This window comes from Saimiri boliviensis, chromosome 8 (assembly GCF_048565385.1).
Source record: "Saimiri boliviensis isolate mSaiBol1 chromosome 8, mSaiBol1.pri, whole genome shotgun sequence".
Classification (NCBI taxonomy): domain Eukaryota; kingdom Metazoa; phylum Chordata; class Mammalia; order Primates; family Cebidae; genus Saimiri; species Saimiri boliviensis.
Window position 1 is genome coordinate 49,713,987 of NC_133456.1, and position 15,366 is coordinate 49,729,352.

At 41.7% G+C, this 15,366-nt stretch overlaps 1 protein-coding gene across 4 annotated transcripts in view; it reads left to right on the plus strand.

Annotated features, from left to right (window-relative positions):
• Positions 1-15,366, plus strand: part of LOC120367205 (protein GVQW3-like) — a 693,292-nt gene that overhangs the window by 392,039 nt on the left and 285,887 nt on the right. The gene's annotated exons all lie outside the window — the stretch shown is intronic.

The window sequence follows — 15,366 nt, forward strand, 5'->3', positions numbered from 1 at the left end:
TGACTTTTTATCCAATTTACCAGTCCATATCTTTTGACTGGGGCATTTAGCCCATTTACATTTAGGGTTAATATTGTTATGTGTTAATTTGATCCTGCCATTTTGATGCTAGCTGGATGTTTTGCCTGTTAGTTGATGCATTTTCTTCATTGCATCGATGGTCTTTACCATTTGGCACATTTTTGGAGTGGCTGGTACTGTTTGTTCCTTTCCTTGCTTAGTGCTTCTTTCAGGAGCTTATGTAAGGCAGGCCTGGTGGTGACAAATTCTCTCAGCAATTGCTTGTTCATAAAGGATTTATTTCTCCTTTGCTTATGAAGCTTAGTTTGGCTAGATGTGAAATTATGGGTTGAAAGTTCTTTTCCTTAAGGATGTTGAATATTGGCCCCCACTCGCTTCTGGTTTATAGGGTTTCTGCCAAGACATCTGCTGTGAGTCTGATGGGCTTCCCTTTGTGGGTTATCTGACCTTTCTCTCTGGCTGCCCTTAGCACTTTTTCCTTCATTTCAACCCTGGTGAATCTGAAGATTATGTGCTTGGGGTTGCTCTTCTTGAGGAGTATCTTTGTGGTGTTCTCTATATTTCCTGGACTTGAAAGTTGGCCTGCCTTGCTAGGTTGGGGAAGTTTTCCTGGATAAGACCCTGAAGAATGTTTTCCAGCTTGGATTCATTCTTTCCATCATATTCAGGTGCAACTATCAAATGTAGATTAGGTCTTTTCACATAATCCCATATTTCTTGGAGGCTTTGTTCATTTATTTTCACTCTTTTTTCTCTAATCTTGCATTCTCATTTTTTTTTTTGTCTTTTTTTTTTTTATTGCATTTTAGGTTTTGGGGTACATGTGATGAACATGCAAGATTGTTGCATAGGTACACACATGGCAGTGTGCTTTGCTTCCTTCCGTCCCCTCACCTGTATCTGTCATTTCTCCCCATGCTATCTCTTCCCACCGCCCCACTGCCCCGCTCATTTTATTCAATCTCTGATATCCTTTCTTCTGCTTGGTTTATTTGGCTACTGAAACCTGTTTATGGTTCGCGAAGTTCTCTTGCTGTGTTTTTCAGCTCCATTAAGTCATTTATATTCTTCTCTAAGCTGCTTATTCTAGTTAACATTTCATCTAACCTTTTTTCAAGGTTCTTAGTTTCTTTGCATTGGGTTAGCATATGTTCTTTTAGCTCAGAGGATTTTGTTATTACCCACCTTCTGAAGCCTCTTTCTGTCAATTCATCAGACTCATTTTCCATCCAGCTTTGCTCCCTTGCTGGTGAGAAGTTGTGATCCCTTGGAGGAAGAGAGGCATTCTGGTTTTTGGAGTTTTCATCCTTTTTGCACTGGTTTCTTCCCGTCTTCATGGATTTATCTACCTGTGTTCTTTGTAGTTGGTGACTTGTGGATGGGGTCTCTGAGTGGACATCCTTTCTGTTAATGTTGAAGCTATTTCTTTCTATTTTATAGTTTTCCTTCTAACAGGCCCCTCTCCTGCAGGACTGCTGGAGTTCCACTCCAGACCCTTCTTGCCTGGGGATCACCTGCAGCAGCTGCAGAACAGCAAGGGTTGCTGCCAGTTTCTTTTTCTGTTATCTTTGTTCTAAAAGGGTACCCGCCAGATGTCAGCTTGAGCTGTCCTTTATGAGGTGTCTCTTTGGATATATGGGGTTCAGGGAGCTGCTTGAGGAAACAGTCTGTTTCTTACAGGAGCTCAAGTGCTGTTCTGGGAGTCCATTGTTCCATGCAGAGCTGCTAGGCAGGTACATTTAAGTCTGCTGCAGTGGAACTCATAACCAACTCTTTTCCCAGGTGCTCTGTCCTAGGAAGGTGGGGCTTTGTTTATTAGTTCCTGACATGCTGCTTCCTTTTGTCAGAGATGCCTTGCCCATCAAGGAGGTAGTGCAGTCACAGGCTGCCAGTAGAGGTGTTGCTGAGCTGCTGCAGGCTCTGCCCAGCTGCTTTGTGAACTTCCTTGCAGTATTGTTTACAGAGGTACAGTTAGAACTGACTCGTTATTGATGTGGACTGCCTTGGTAGTGGCAGACTGCCTTGGTAGTGGCAGATGTCCTTCCCCTCACCAAGCTGGACTTTCCTGGGTCCAGCTGTGCTTGCTGCAAAACTCTCAATTCAGAGAATTTTGGATTGCTTGTTTTATGTGGGTGGGAACCTGCCCAGCCAGATCACCTGGCTCCCTGTCTCAGCCCCGTCACTTTCAGTTGAATGGGTGGCTCTGTCTCTCAGGCGTTCTAGGTGCCAGTTGAAACAGCATCCAGATTTGTGTGAGTTGCTGTGCAGAAATCCTTGGCATTGGCTGAAACAGTCATGCTGGAAACTCATGGCACTTTTTGGCCCAGGAATCTCCTGGTCTGTGGGCAGTGAAAACCCGTTTGGAAATGAGGTGATCACTCACCTTCTGTGTTGTTCTTGCTGGGAACTGCACTCCTGAGCTGTTCCTATTCAGCCATCTTGGATCCTCCCTCTAAATCAGATGTCTGATTTCTTTAAGCATGCTTTGATGTAAACCAGATATGTAATTTTAACGCTCATCCTAGAAAAGCAGATTCCATGAGCCCAAATCAATGGGTAGATGGAATTTGGAAAGTCTAGAATAGACAAAGAAGCTTCTCAAAGGCTACCCCTGATTATCCATACGAGTTGAAAAGAATACATTATACTGCTCTTGGGGCTTGGAAAATGATATCCCCAAATGAGGGCTTTGGCAGCAGCCTCATACACAAACGTTTTTCTTTGCCGTCCTGTCTCACAGACTTATTATCCCACAAGAATAGCCATAGAAACTAGACTCTGTCTTCCCCAAGATGAGTCACAGAAAAACCCAAGCCTCTTTTTTCCTAAAGCCAGCTGTAAAATCTAAAAATATTACTCTAATTTTCCCTCCACCTTTCTTTATAAAAACTGGCCATAAAGAAATCATCTGCCCCACCTTGTTTGACTGTAGATCACAAGGCCCCCATTCTAGAGAGGGTTCTGACCCACATCCAGAAGGAAGGAATGCTGCTCAGAGAGACCAACAATTATCTAGACAGATAGCTTTCCCCACTCAGCCTATTAGCATCAGATCATAGCCTTTTCCTCCAATCATATTTTCACACAGCTGTCAATACTTTGTTGAACCTAAACATAAAATGGACAATTTTCTATGTATCTTTGGGTCTTCATTCTGAAGGATCCTGTGTATACACATTAAATAAATGTGTATGCCTATTCTTGTGTGAATCTGCCTTTTTGAGTTGATTTTGCCATGAACTTTCAGAGGGCCAAGTTTTCTTTGGCCCCTACACTGCTGAAAACTCATTGAATTCTGTGTTGTAAGTTCAAAACACATGGCAGTTTTTAACTACACTCTCTACTGGGTCTTCCCCTAAATCTTCTGCTTACACTGAGGTTTAAGAAGATATTCCATGTTTGTCCTGACGGTTTGTACACCCCTGGGATATTGTCACATATCTATAGGTGCATCCCTAGTTGAAGATTCTCTCATATTCTGCGTTATCAGACTCCCCTCAGGTTCCTCGTGCAGGCTACTTAAGGAAGCCTCATATGATTATTAACAAAGACCCACGTGAATGTTAAAAAGTTTGGTGTAAAGTCTTTTGGGTTTTAAAATGGCACCTCTATGTTTGTGACTTTAAATATCCTGGAGGATTTAATTCCTTGGAAAATTCCAGTGAATTGTTCTGACTTGCACCAACTGTCTAGGATGCAAAAATATTCAGACCCCTGTGCAGGGCTCAGCTCTGCCTGTAGACACCATTGGAACATGCGTAGGAGAAAATCAGCCCCAGGGTTGTGTCTCGCTTCAGAAAAATGGCACACTCCATTTGTTATCAGATGCCTCTGACTTCAGCAATTTGAAACAGAATTCTTGTATTGTCCAGAAAATTGGCTGTCTCAGCTACACTTTCCTCCTTCAGAGGAGCACTTCTTACGGAATTACATGATTATTTTGATATCATTTGGCTTTGAAAGAAGAGTTAAAGTAGAAAGTCAGCATAAACTGTCTAGACCTGGAGAGAGGGGACTGGTGTAGCAGAAGAACCTACAGAAAAAATGAGAAGAAAAGAGAAAGGATTAATAACTATGATCAGGGCAAAACTGTATCAACACAGGAGTGGGTTTTGTTTGGTTTGTTGTTTTTACCATTCCCCAGCCCTATTAAAAAGCACAAAACAAATGAGGGGAAAAAAAGCCCAGAAACTAATTCACGCTGGCTCAGTTTTACTTCTCTCTAATCTCTAAGTCCAGTTTTTGTTTTTTGCTGATCCATTATGTAGGCCAAGCTTGTCCTGGCTTTGACTGTAGCCAGGACAAATTCATAAATACTCTTAAAACATTATTGAGTCAGGAGAATAGGATCTGGAGACAGGGAGCTTAAGGGCCAATTTGTGCTGACTTCCTAAAAGAGAAAACACCAAGGTCTGGGGGCAGGGAATCTAAGGCCTATTCCTGCTGACTTCCCAAAGCTGCATCAAAAGGACAACACCTGCATCTGGAGGTGGGAAACCTAAGGCCAATTAACACCAACTTCCTAAAGTTGAACCTAAAGGAAAACCCCATCTCCCCAGTAGCAAAGGTTCAAAGGCTACTCTCCCTACAGCCCTCCACCTCCACCATGTCTCAAATGGAAAGGGAGAGTGCCTGCCGCCAATAGGGACCATCCCTTTGTCTGCATAGGGCACCAATTCACCTCAGCCTTTAACCACATACCTAATCCTTCATTGAGGTAGCTGATAAGAACCTCAAATGGGGTACCTACGGTCCAGAAAACTTTGTAACTGGGCCCTTGAGTCACTTGATCAGGCCCACTCCGACCTTGCGAAGTGCCTTTTCACTTTCATAAATTCCTACTTTTGCTGCTTTGTTCCTACATTTCATTCCCCTCTATTTTGTTTGTGCATTGTATTCAAGTCTTTGTTCAAAACGCCAAGGATCTGAACAACTCATGGTCAAGACCCTCCACCAGTAACATTATGAGATTTTCGGGGGACGTTTTTTTTTAGATCATCAGCTATCCTCAAAGTATTTTATGTGTGGCCTAAGACAATTCTTCCAATGGAGCCCAGGGAAACCAGAAGATTGGACACCCTTGATGTAGACTTTTGTGATACAGAGGTTGAGAATTGAATGTGTGTGCAATATACAAACACATACATGTGTATATGTATACAGATATCCACCTATATGTACACATGCCTGGTATATACAAGTGTGTCAGCACATATGTGTAACACGTGTGTGTTTCCATGTAAATCTTGGTATGTCTGTCTCTGAGAATCATGTGGCCTAGAGATTAGAGAGAATTTCTAGTGGAAAGATAAGAGGGATTTGAGGAGGTCCTAGAGTAATTGTGGAGTTTATGAATTAGAGAAACTGAATCACATGGGCCCCACACTATATTTGGTTTACAAAAACATGGGTTAACTTTCCCAAGCATGCTACATTTGTTTTACATCATTAGTTCATATAATTGGTGGGCGGGACATTAGGAATGGGAAAATTTCTTTTTAGAACCCAAACAAGTTGAAGTTGATTTTCTGAAAGCAGATTTCTGGCTGGGCATGGTGCCTCACTCCTATAATCCCAGCACTTTGGGAGGCCAAAGCAGGCAGATCATCTGTAGTCAGGAGTTTAAGACCAGCCTGACCAATGTGGTGAAACCCCCTCTCTACTAAAAATACAAAAAAAAAAAAAAAAAAAAAAAAAAGCAGGCGTGGTGGCATGCACTTGTAATCCCAGCTGCTGGGGAGGCTGAGGCAGGAGAATCTCTTGAACCTTGGAGGCGGAGGTTGCAGTGAGCTTAGATGGCACCACTGCACTCCAGCCTGGGTGACAGAGTGAGACTCCATCACAAACAAAAACAAATTTCTTTATTGACATTTCTAAAGATCAAGAGGAGACACCATTAGACTATTAGAGACAGGAAAGTGAAGCAACTTATACAACAGCTCCCTGCTTGTTGGGATTCATGAGAATATTTTCCTTTCTATCATGATCCCCATTCCAAAGGAAGGGGCAAAAGAGAAATGGGCTTTGAGACTAAACATTTGTGTTGGAAGTAAGCATGAAGATTCTAGATTAGGAAATCATTTTGCGTGGGTTGTCCTTGTGCTTTTGTTCCTGATTTGAATGTAATCTATAAAAGGAGCAATATGCCTTTTTTGTATATGTGTACATGCATCATTTACTCAGCATCTCAATCCTGATATTTTACCAGGTATTTTACCAGGAGTGGGATGTCAAGTAAACAATATTTTACCCCTAGGATGACATTGACTGCTTTCTAGTAGCAGGTCTGTGACCTGGTCCTAGACCTGAACACAGGGAATTTTGTTGAGTCATTAAAAGTAGAATTTATAGATCTTCACAAATTATTTATGTAAGAATTGATGATAAATTAGAAATTGTGATTTTTTTTGGTTTATGTAAACAGTGTGAAATCAGGAGAAAATTGCAGTGGATTGATTCTGTCTTTAGACTTTCCTCAAAAAGAATCTATACCTTATAAGTTTTGTATTTCCTTAAGTGGAAGTTTTGCTTTGAAGGGACACAATATAAATATTTAACAAAATGGGAAATAAAAATATTGAAGGAGTTTTTTCTTTATGTCAGAGAAAGAAAAAAAAAGTGTGTGCATACAAGCAATCCCAATTAAATTAACTGCCTTTGGAGAACTGTTTCTCTAAATATTTCAGGCAGGAGTAGTCTATAACAGCAGGAAGAAGAAACTCAATTGAGGGGTTCATGGCACTATCTAAAATGGGTGAGAAATCATTCTGTCAAACGAGACGATTGAAATTAAACACGTATCAAGATTACATGCTCCCCAGGAGAGTGGCTTACTCTAGCAAGCTGACTACCATGCAGGGTGTATGAGAGTAAACTGCTTATAATATTATCCTGTCACCAGGTAACTACAGTTGTAGTCAACATGCTAATAGCAACAAAGGGGTCTGTCTGCTGCATACTCAGAAGGAGCCAGCTGCCAGCCATCTGGATTCTTCATGTAAAGAATGATGTTCCCCTCCCAGCTCTTGAGAACACCAGTAAAATCTGGTGGACAGCAATTTAAGATCTGTGAAGTTCTTATATCCACTAGTGCTAATTGCCAAAAACAAAAATGGTGTGAAACATTGTAGGATATACAATAATTATATTTGGTCTTTGTATCTGGTTTCTAGCATAGAGCTCCTAAAACCCTTGGGATTTCCAGAGCGCTAAGAGTGTATCTTGTTATTCATGGTGAACACCTTTCAATTACACCTGAGTTTATGCCGATGCAATGACTCTTAATGGGCCTCCACATAACTGAGGTTGGGGGCTGATTGCCAGAGGGCCCCACCATATGATTAGAGGGTTGGAACTTTGGGTGCCCGTTTCCTTCACCTCCAGAGAAGCTGTAAGCGCCCTGCTGCCTAGACAGCCAATTTATCAAGACTGGAACTGCAATAGAAAAAGAGTAATTCACTTAGAGCCAGCTGTGCGGGGGACCAGAGTTTTGTTGTTACTCAAGTCAGTCTTCTGGAGCATTTGGGGATCAGAGCTTTTAAGGATAATTTGGTGAGGGGGCGGGGGACCAGTGAGCTGGAAGTGCTGATTGGTTGGATCAGAGACAAAATCATAGGTAGTTGAATTGAGTCAGTTCCTGAGTAGGGTCCACAAGGCCAGATGAGCCAGTTTATTGATCTAGGTGGTTCCAGCTGATCTGTCAAGGGCAGGGTCTGCAAAATAATCTCAACTACTTATCTCAGGTTTTACCATCGTGATGTTACCCCAGGAACAGTTTGGGGAGGATTAGAATCTTATAACCTCTGGCTGCATGACTCCTAAACCATAATTTCTCACCTTTTGGCTAATTTGTTGTCAAAGGCAGTCTAGTCCCCAGGAAAGAAGGATGTTTGTTTCAGAAAGAGCTGTTACCGTCTTTCTTTTAAACTGTAAAGGAAGTTCTCCCCAAAGTTAGATTGGCCTGTGCCCAGGAGTTAAAGACAGGTTAGAGGTGGGAAGCAAGATGGAGCTCATTAGGTCAGATCTTTTTCATTGTCTGTTATAATTTCTTTCTGAAGTGAGAATGGTTCTTTTTATTGGGATTTCTAAAAATTGAGATTGTAATTGGGTTAATGTAATGCATATATAAATAAAGAAAAATAATTTTCTTAGACTTCTAATCTCAGATGATATATACAAAGCCCTTTGAACAGTACCTGGCCCATTAGTGCTCAATAAATATTAGTTTTTCCAAAAACATCCTCCATTTCTACCCCACTAACACTCCCTGTTCCTTTGCCAAGGCGACATAGCCCAGCCAAGGTCAGTGACAAGAATGTGCTATTAACAAGACTATTCAGTCCTGACCCCGGAACTGCCCAACAGGTTTCAAGTGGTTTAAATCCCACAGAATCATTTTTCCCTTCTCTAGCTCCCAATTCTGTGCTCAAATATATCAGAGAACATTGAATACGTTCTGACAGCAAACAAGTCCATCACTTTTAATATCCAGCTTTTTGGTTTCAGCTTAATATGATCAAAAATATTTAAAAAGATATTCCTCAGGACCATTCTTCATGGACCTTGCAGTCACGCCTTCAAGGGCTATATCAGGTTGTTCCAGATTCCAGTACAGCCAGGCCTCTGGCTTTGTGGCTCCTGTTTATGGTGCAGTAGAAAATATCCATATCAATCACACAGGCAGGATGAGTTAGGGTAGGCCTAGAACATGCTGCATGGAGACTTTACCTTTTCAGCGTGTTATGAAACTGAACTGGGGTCCATTCACCTGGTGCAGCAAAGCCAAACACTGACATCAAGATTGCAGTGAGAGTGAAACCACCTTTGTAAAAATGGTAACAGTGAGAGAAATCTCACCTAACTTACACGGTTGGTTCTAACCTCACAAGCTAACTGCCTTTGTTAATGTTAAAACAAAGGTGATAATAGTCTTTTCCCAAAACTAACTCCTCTTTACTTGAGGACTGAAACTACCTCTGTAAGACTAAGGAAAGGCCACAATCTTAGGATTATGGGAAGGGCCTGAATTCTGCTAAGATGTAGGAATAGTTAAATAGTAACCAGCCATTGTTCACAGCTTGCCTTTCTGTAATCGATTACTGCTCAAGAGTCATATAGCTGGAGGTCACAAGATTTGTAACCTCTCCAGTTGCTCTTCAGATAACATCACTATTGTCAAAACCTAAGATTTATCTTTGAGATATTGTTCAGACTTTTAGATTCTTGACAACCTGCTGACTCAACCCAGATCCATGACTCAATCGAATATTTGGCACCGATCCAGAAACTGACTCAGCATGCAAAGACAGTCTGGATGCTCCTATGATTTCATCCCCAGCCAGTCAGTAGAACTCATTCCTTGTCCCGCTTCCCATCATAGTATTCTTAAAAAACCTAGCCTTTGAGCTTTCTGGGAGGCAGATTTGAAAATTATCTCCCATCCTTCTGTTTGGCTGGCCTGGCAAGTATTAAACTCTCTCTGCCACAAAACCTGCTGTTCTCAGTGGATTGACTTCTCTGGGCAGTGGGCAAGAAGAACCCATTAGGCTGTCACAAGAGAAAGCGAGGCACTTATTGCAGGGTGCCAGACAAGGAGACTTGGGCAGCTCATTCTTGAGACTTTAATTCCTCAGTGGCTCACAGGTAAAGGTTTTTATAGGTTGGGAGGCAGGAATTACAGGCAAAGTCATAAATCAGTAAGTGGAGGCTATACATTGGTTTGACTAAACAGGTGAGGCATCTTGAGTGGGGGGCAGGCAGAGGTGGAGGCAAAGGTTTTCTCCTGTGTGAATGGTGAAGGAGGCAAAGCTTTGTCTAAAACTGTGAATCAGAAGAAAAGAATTCTGATTTGTGTGTGGGTGTGACTCCTCCGGGCCCCAGGACCCTCAGGAAAAAATTTAAACAGAGTAGAGGTCAGAGTTCAGTCCCCAGTTCCCCCTTATCTGAGGTCTGTGTGCCAGCAGATCCGCTTGCTAGGGGTCCAGGCTTCTGAAAAAAAATACTCAGGGACGTGCATTAAGATGTCTTCAGCATCCATAGGGAGCAAAACATCCGACTCCAACTCCCTTGACTATTTTGACCTACTGTGACCTCACTGATCAAATTGCTCATTTACTTCTCAGGGCTAGCTAGGTGCCTGGAATTTTCCTTGAAGACACTCAGATTTGATCTTTATTTTCATTCCTGGGTTGGGGAGACAGTCCCCTAAGAGAGAAATAAAGAATAAGGTGACATAGGAACCACTTTCCCTGCAGGGCATCTATAGGTTCTCTATAGAACTTTAGGGTTCTCTAAAGGGACAGAACTAATAGGATAGATGAATATTAGAAGGGAACTTTATTAGGAGAACTGACTCACACAATCACAAGGTGAAGCCCCACAGTAAGCCATCGGCAAGCTGAGGAGCAAGGAATCCAGTCTCAATCCCAAAATCTCAAAAGTCAGGATGTCAATAGTGCAGCCTTTATCTGTGGCCAAAGGCCTGAGATGAGAGCCCCTGGCAAACCACTGCTATAATTTCAATAATTCAAAAGCTGAAGAGCTTGGAGTCTGATGTTCAAAGACAGGAAGCATCGGCACAGGAGAAAGATGGAGGCCGGAAGACTCAGCAAGTTTTCATTCCTGCTTTCATGCTGGCAGCTGATCAGATGGTGCCTACCCAGATTGAGGGTGGGTCTGCCTCTTCCAGTCCACTGACTCAAATGTTAATCTCCTTTTGGCAACATCTTCACAGACATACACAGAAACAATCCTTTGCATTCTTCAATCCAATCAAGTTGACACTCAGTATTAATCGTCACAGCACCTTCACAGAAAGATAAACCCACCCCTACCAGGAGGTACAGGGGTGGAGTGGGCTACTGCCTTCAAGCGGCGTGGGTTGAGGAGTGAGGGAAGCAAATTAACTCTCCCAATCTATTTCTGATGACTTCAGATACCTCACTTTCTACTCAGAGTACTAGTCTTCAAACTTTTTTTAAAGACCAGGACACATAGTTTTAAAACTAATAGCCTTACGACATGATAAAATTTAAAAATTAATGTTAATTATTTTAGTAATATTTCAAGTAAACATAAGAATAAATACAAAGTTAAAACCCATCAAACAAAACAGAATGCCACTCTGGTGACTATGACCCAGTGAATTGATTCCATGACCCATGTAGTGGGTATCCACCCCAATTGCAAGGAGATTGCTGAGTATCCAAATTTCTCCAATAGCAACTGCTCCTTCCTCAGCAAGAGGAAATACAGTAGGCTTCCATCTCTACAGCAGGCGATTTCTGTGTGTTTGTGTTTGTTCTCTCCCAGGAAGAGTTTAAGGTACCTGAGCTGTGTGAATTTATACCTTCGGGAGATACAGATGGCATCTTTCAGTAGAAGGCATTCATTTCTTTTCTTTTCTTTTTATTTGTTGTGGGGGGACAGAGTCTTGCTCCATTGCCCAGGTTAGAGTGCAATGGCATGATCTCAGCTTGCTGAAACCTCCCCTCCTGGGTTCAAGTAATTCTCCTGTCTCAGCCTCTCAAGTAACTGGGATTACATTCGCCTTCCACCACAACCAGCTAATTTTTGTATTTTTAGTAGAGAGGATTTCACCTTGTTGGTCAGGCTGGTCTTGAACTTTTGACCTCAGGTGATCCATCCACCTTGGCCTCCTAAAGTGCTGTAATTACAGGTGGGAGCCACTGTCCCCAGCCCATTCATTCCTTTTTAAAAATATCTATTTTAAGGAAGATTTCGTGGTCACCTGAGCTAATGCAGAAGGTGACAGGAGAGGACCTCACTCCACTTAGTCATTTCCTCCCTGTGCCCTCACCTGACTTCTCTGCACAGGGTGGAAATAACGTTGGGGAAGAAACCAAGCCAGAATTGTTTTAGTTCATTTGATTGCCCTTATCTTCTAATCAAAAGTTGAATGTATCTGGAAACCATTTGAATGTGAAAAACCTTCCTAATGAAGCCAAACTAGAGAAATGGATGAGAGCAAATCACTAAGGGTGAAAAAGCACTAGAAAGTTTTGAAAAGTTGTTACAGCCTGTTACAGTTCCCTGTGCTACACTCTTGAAAGACTATGAAAACTTCAAATACTGCCCTTTGACTGCACACTACACTACAGCTGCAGTGGCCTCGTGTTGAAAGTATAAAGCAAATACTGTGTTAAAAAACATTTCTCAGAGTTCTTTGCATTTCCCCAGTTTTAACCTATGTTTCCATTTTATCTGTAATTCCTCTGTTTTTATCATGACCTTTTATCTTTTTCTTGTGTCCTCCCTTCGCTGTCATTGCTTCGCCATCTCTGCTGTCTCTGGTTGCCTTGAGATGTTCGGGGCTGCTTGCTTGAATAGTATATTCCTTTGTTTTGTCTTTTTGTGGCTTGTGACCCTTTCTGCCTCTCAAAATTCACACCATGTATTGTGAATAATACAACAAGAAATATACCATAGAACAAACTCCTCCACTATGTCTTCCCCACCCTAAAAAACAGGTATGTAATCATATAACACTCATTTTTATTTCTTAAGATTTCATTCTAGTAAATTACACTTTTTTCCTTACAGGGCTACTTTAAAAAAATAATCAGCTGTTTTTTTTTTTTTTTTAATCGGTTTTGATGGTTTACAAAAAAGTTGAGCAAAAGTACAGAGTTCGAACACATTCTGTCACAGACCCCTCAGCCCATCTTCCAGTCCCCTATTATTAACAACTTACATTCGTGTGGTACATTTGTTAGAACTGATGAGTCAGTATTGATAAATTATTAATTAAAAACTGTGGATTACATTAGAGATCACTCTTTGCCTTGTAAATTCTATGAGTTTTGACACATGTATAACACGCACCCACTATTAGAAGATTGTACAGAGTAGTTTTACTGCCCTAAAATTTTATATTCTACCTATTCATCCTTCCCTCTCTCCCTCTCCTGGAGCCCTTAGCAACTACTCATCTTTTCAGAATGGTATCTTTCACTTAGCAAATATGCATTTAATCTTCCTCCATGTCTTTTTATGACTTGATAGCTAATTTTTTCTTAATGCTGAATAATATTCCATTGAATAGATGTACCACAGTTTGTAGGGCCTCTTCTGTCTGTCTGTGTCTGTCTGTCTGTCTGTCTGTGTCTGTCTTTCTCTCTTCCTATCTCTCTCTCTCTTTCTGTCTCTCTCTCTCTCTCTCTCTATCTTTTTCTTTCTTTCTTTTTGAGACAGGGTCTTGCTCCATCACCAGGCTGGAGTGTAGCAGCGAGATCACAGCTCAATGCAGGCTTGACCTCCCCGGCTCAAGCCATCTTCCCAACTCAGCCTCCAAAGTATCTGGGACTATAGGTATGCACCACCATCCCCAACTAATTTTTGTGTTTTTTTGTTTGTTTGTTTATTTGTTTTTTTAGAGATGGGGTCTCACTTTGTTGTCCAGGCTGGTCTCAAACTCTCAGGCTTAAGTGATCCATTCATCTTGGCCTCCCAAAGTGCTAGGCTTACAGGTGTGAGCCAACATACCCGGCCCATTAACATCTCTTTGGATTGCAAAATCTTAGCAATTCTGGCTTTCTTCAGCACAACCAAGAGATTTATTTTTTTATATGACAACTACAACATATATATCTTGATGCCTATGGAATTGCTCTGTTTTATCACAAATCAGAATTCTGTAAGTAACAACTAAGAACCATAAATGTATTGCTGTATTTCATCTTCTTTTCCCATCTGGTCTCACTTGAGGAGAATTTGAGCATCAACAATGTCCTAGGTATCCTAGAGGACAACCTGAATTAATGGCTGAGATCCTCATTTGGTGAGTACCATGCAAAGTTGAGAATATTCATCACAGGTTTCCTCCAGTATATTTCTCTTTAAGAAAAAAGATCAGACACATCATGAAACACTGCTGATTTCGTATTCATCTCTGGTATATTGATGTGTTGTATGCCTGCTGCCATTGTCCATTTATTAGGCACATGGTTTCCCCCATCAGCATGTGGCTGGATGGAATCTGGGTGAACCCTGTGGACCTGGCTGACCCCCTACCCCCACTTCAGTGACACTCACCAGCAGGTGACAAGATGGAGGCACTTCGGATGGTTCAATGAACCAAGTTTGTCCCTGGTTAACCCAGACAGAACTGTTTCAGTGAGTTCTGAAATAAAATTAAAAACACACCCTGGAAAGGGACATAGAGTGTAAATCCCTAGAGGACACTTTCTGTGTTGTCCATTTCAGCCTGTCTTCCTCAGAATCTAGTAGAGTGCCTTCCCTTGATGAAAACTCAGTGTGCACATTCAACTTACTAAAATAGGACACGGTTTTTGGCATGGTAGATATTTTTAAAATCGTATTTAAATAGAGGGTCTGATTTTTTAATCCAAGGTGGTCAATTTGGAATGGGAAACCTCAATTTAATCTCATTTTAGTGGAGATTTATTGAGCGCCTACCAGACTCTGGAAACTGGCAGGTGTATTAGAAGATGCTACCATGAATCAGAAATGGATTTCAGCCTCAGAAAGTTTACTGTTTTAGGAGGACTGGTTTGCTCATTAATAGTAGAAAAAAAATATGTTACAAGAAAGGAATCATTCACGTTAAAGGAGCAGGTGGGAGAGGTTAAGATGTCTGGATGAGATTGTCGTATATGGCAGGAGCACCTTGAAGATGAATCTCAGCATGTTTAGAACAAGACATCTGAAGGCTTAGGTGGTGAAAACTACGAAGGCAAGAACATGGGTGTTGCCCTCATCTCATGAGTATGTCTGGTTGTTAAATGTTGTCTCTTTTCGAGTTCTGTTTCCTATTCCACACCATCTGGAGTTTCTCTCACTGACTCTCTCCATGCGCCTCTTCCTTTTTTCTTCTTCCTTCTGTCTTTTTTTTTATTTTTATTGCATTTTAGGTTTTGGGGTACATGTGATGAACATGCAAGATTGTTGCATAGGTACACACATGGCAGTGTGCTTTGCTTCCTTCCGTCCCCTCACCTGTATCTGTCATTTCTCCCCATGCTATCTCTTCCCACCTCCCCACCACCCCGCCCCTCCCCCATTTCCCCCCAACGGATCCCAGTGTGTAATGCTCCCCTCCCTGTGTCCATGTGTTCTCATTGTTCAACACCCGCCTATGAGTGAGAATATACGGGGTTTGATTTTCTGCTCTTGTGTCAGTTTGCTGAGAATAATGGTTTCCAGGTTCATCCATGTCCCTACAAAGGACGTGAACTCATCATTTTTGATGGCTGCATAATATTCCATGGTGTATATGTACCACATTTTCCCTATCCAGTCTATCATCGTTGGGCATTTGGGTTGGTTCCAGGTCTTTGCTATTGTAAACAGTGCTGCAATGAACAT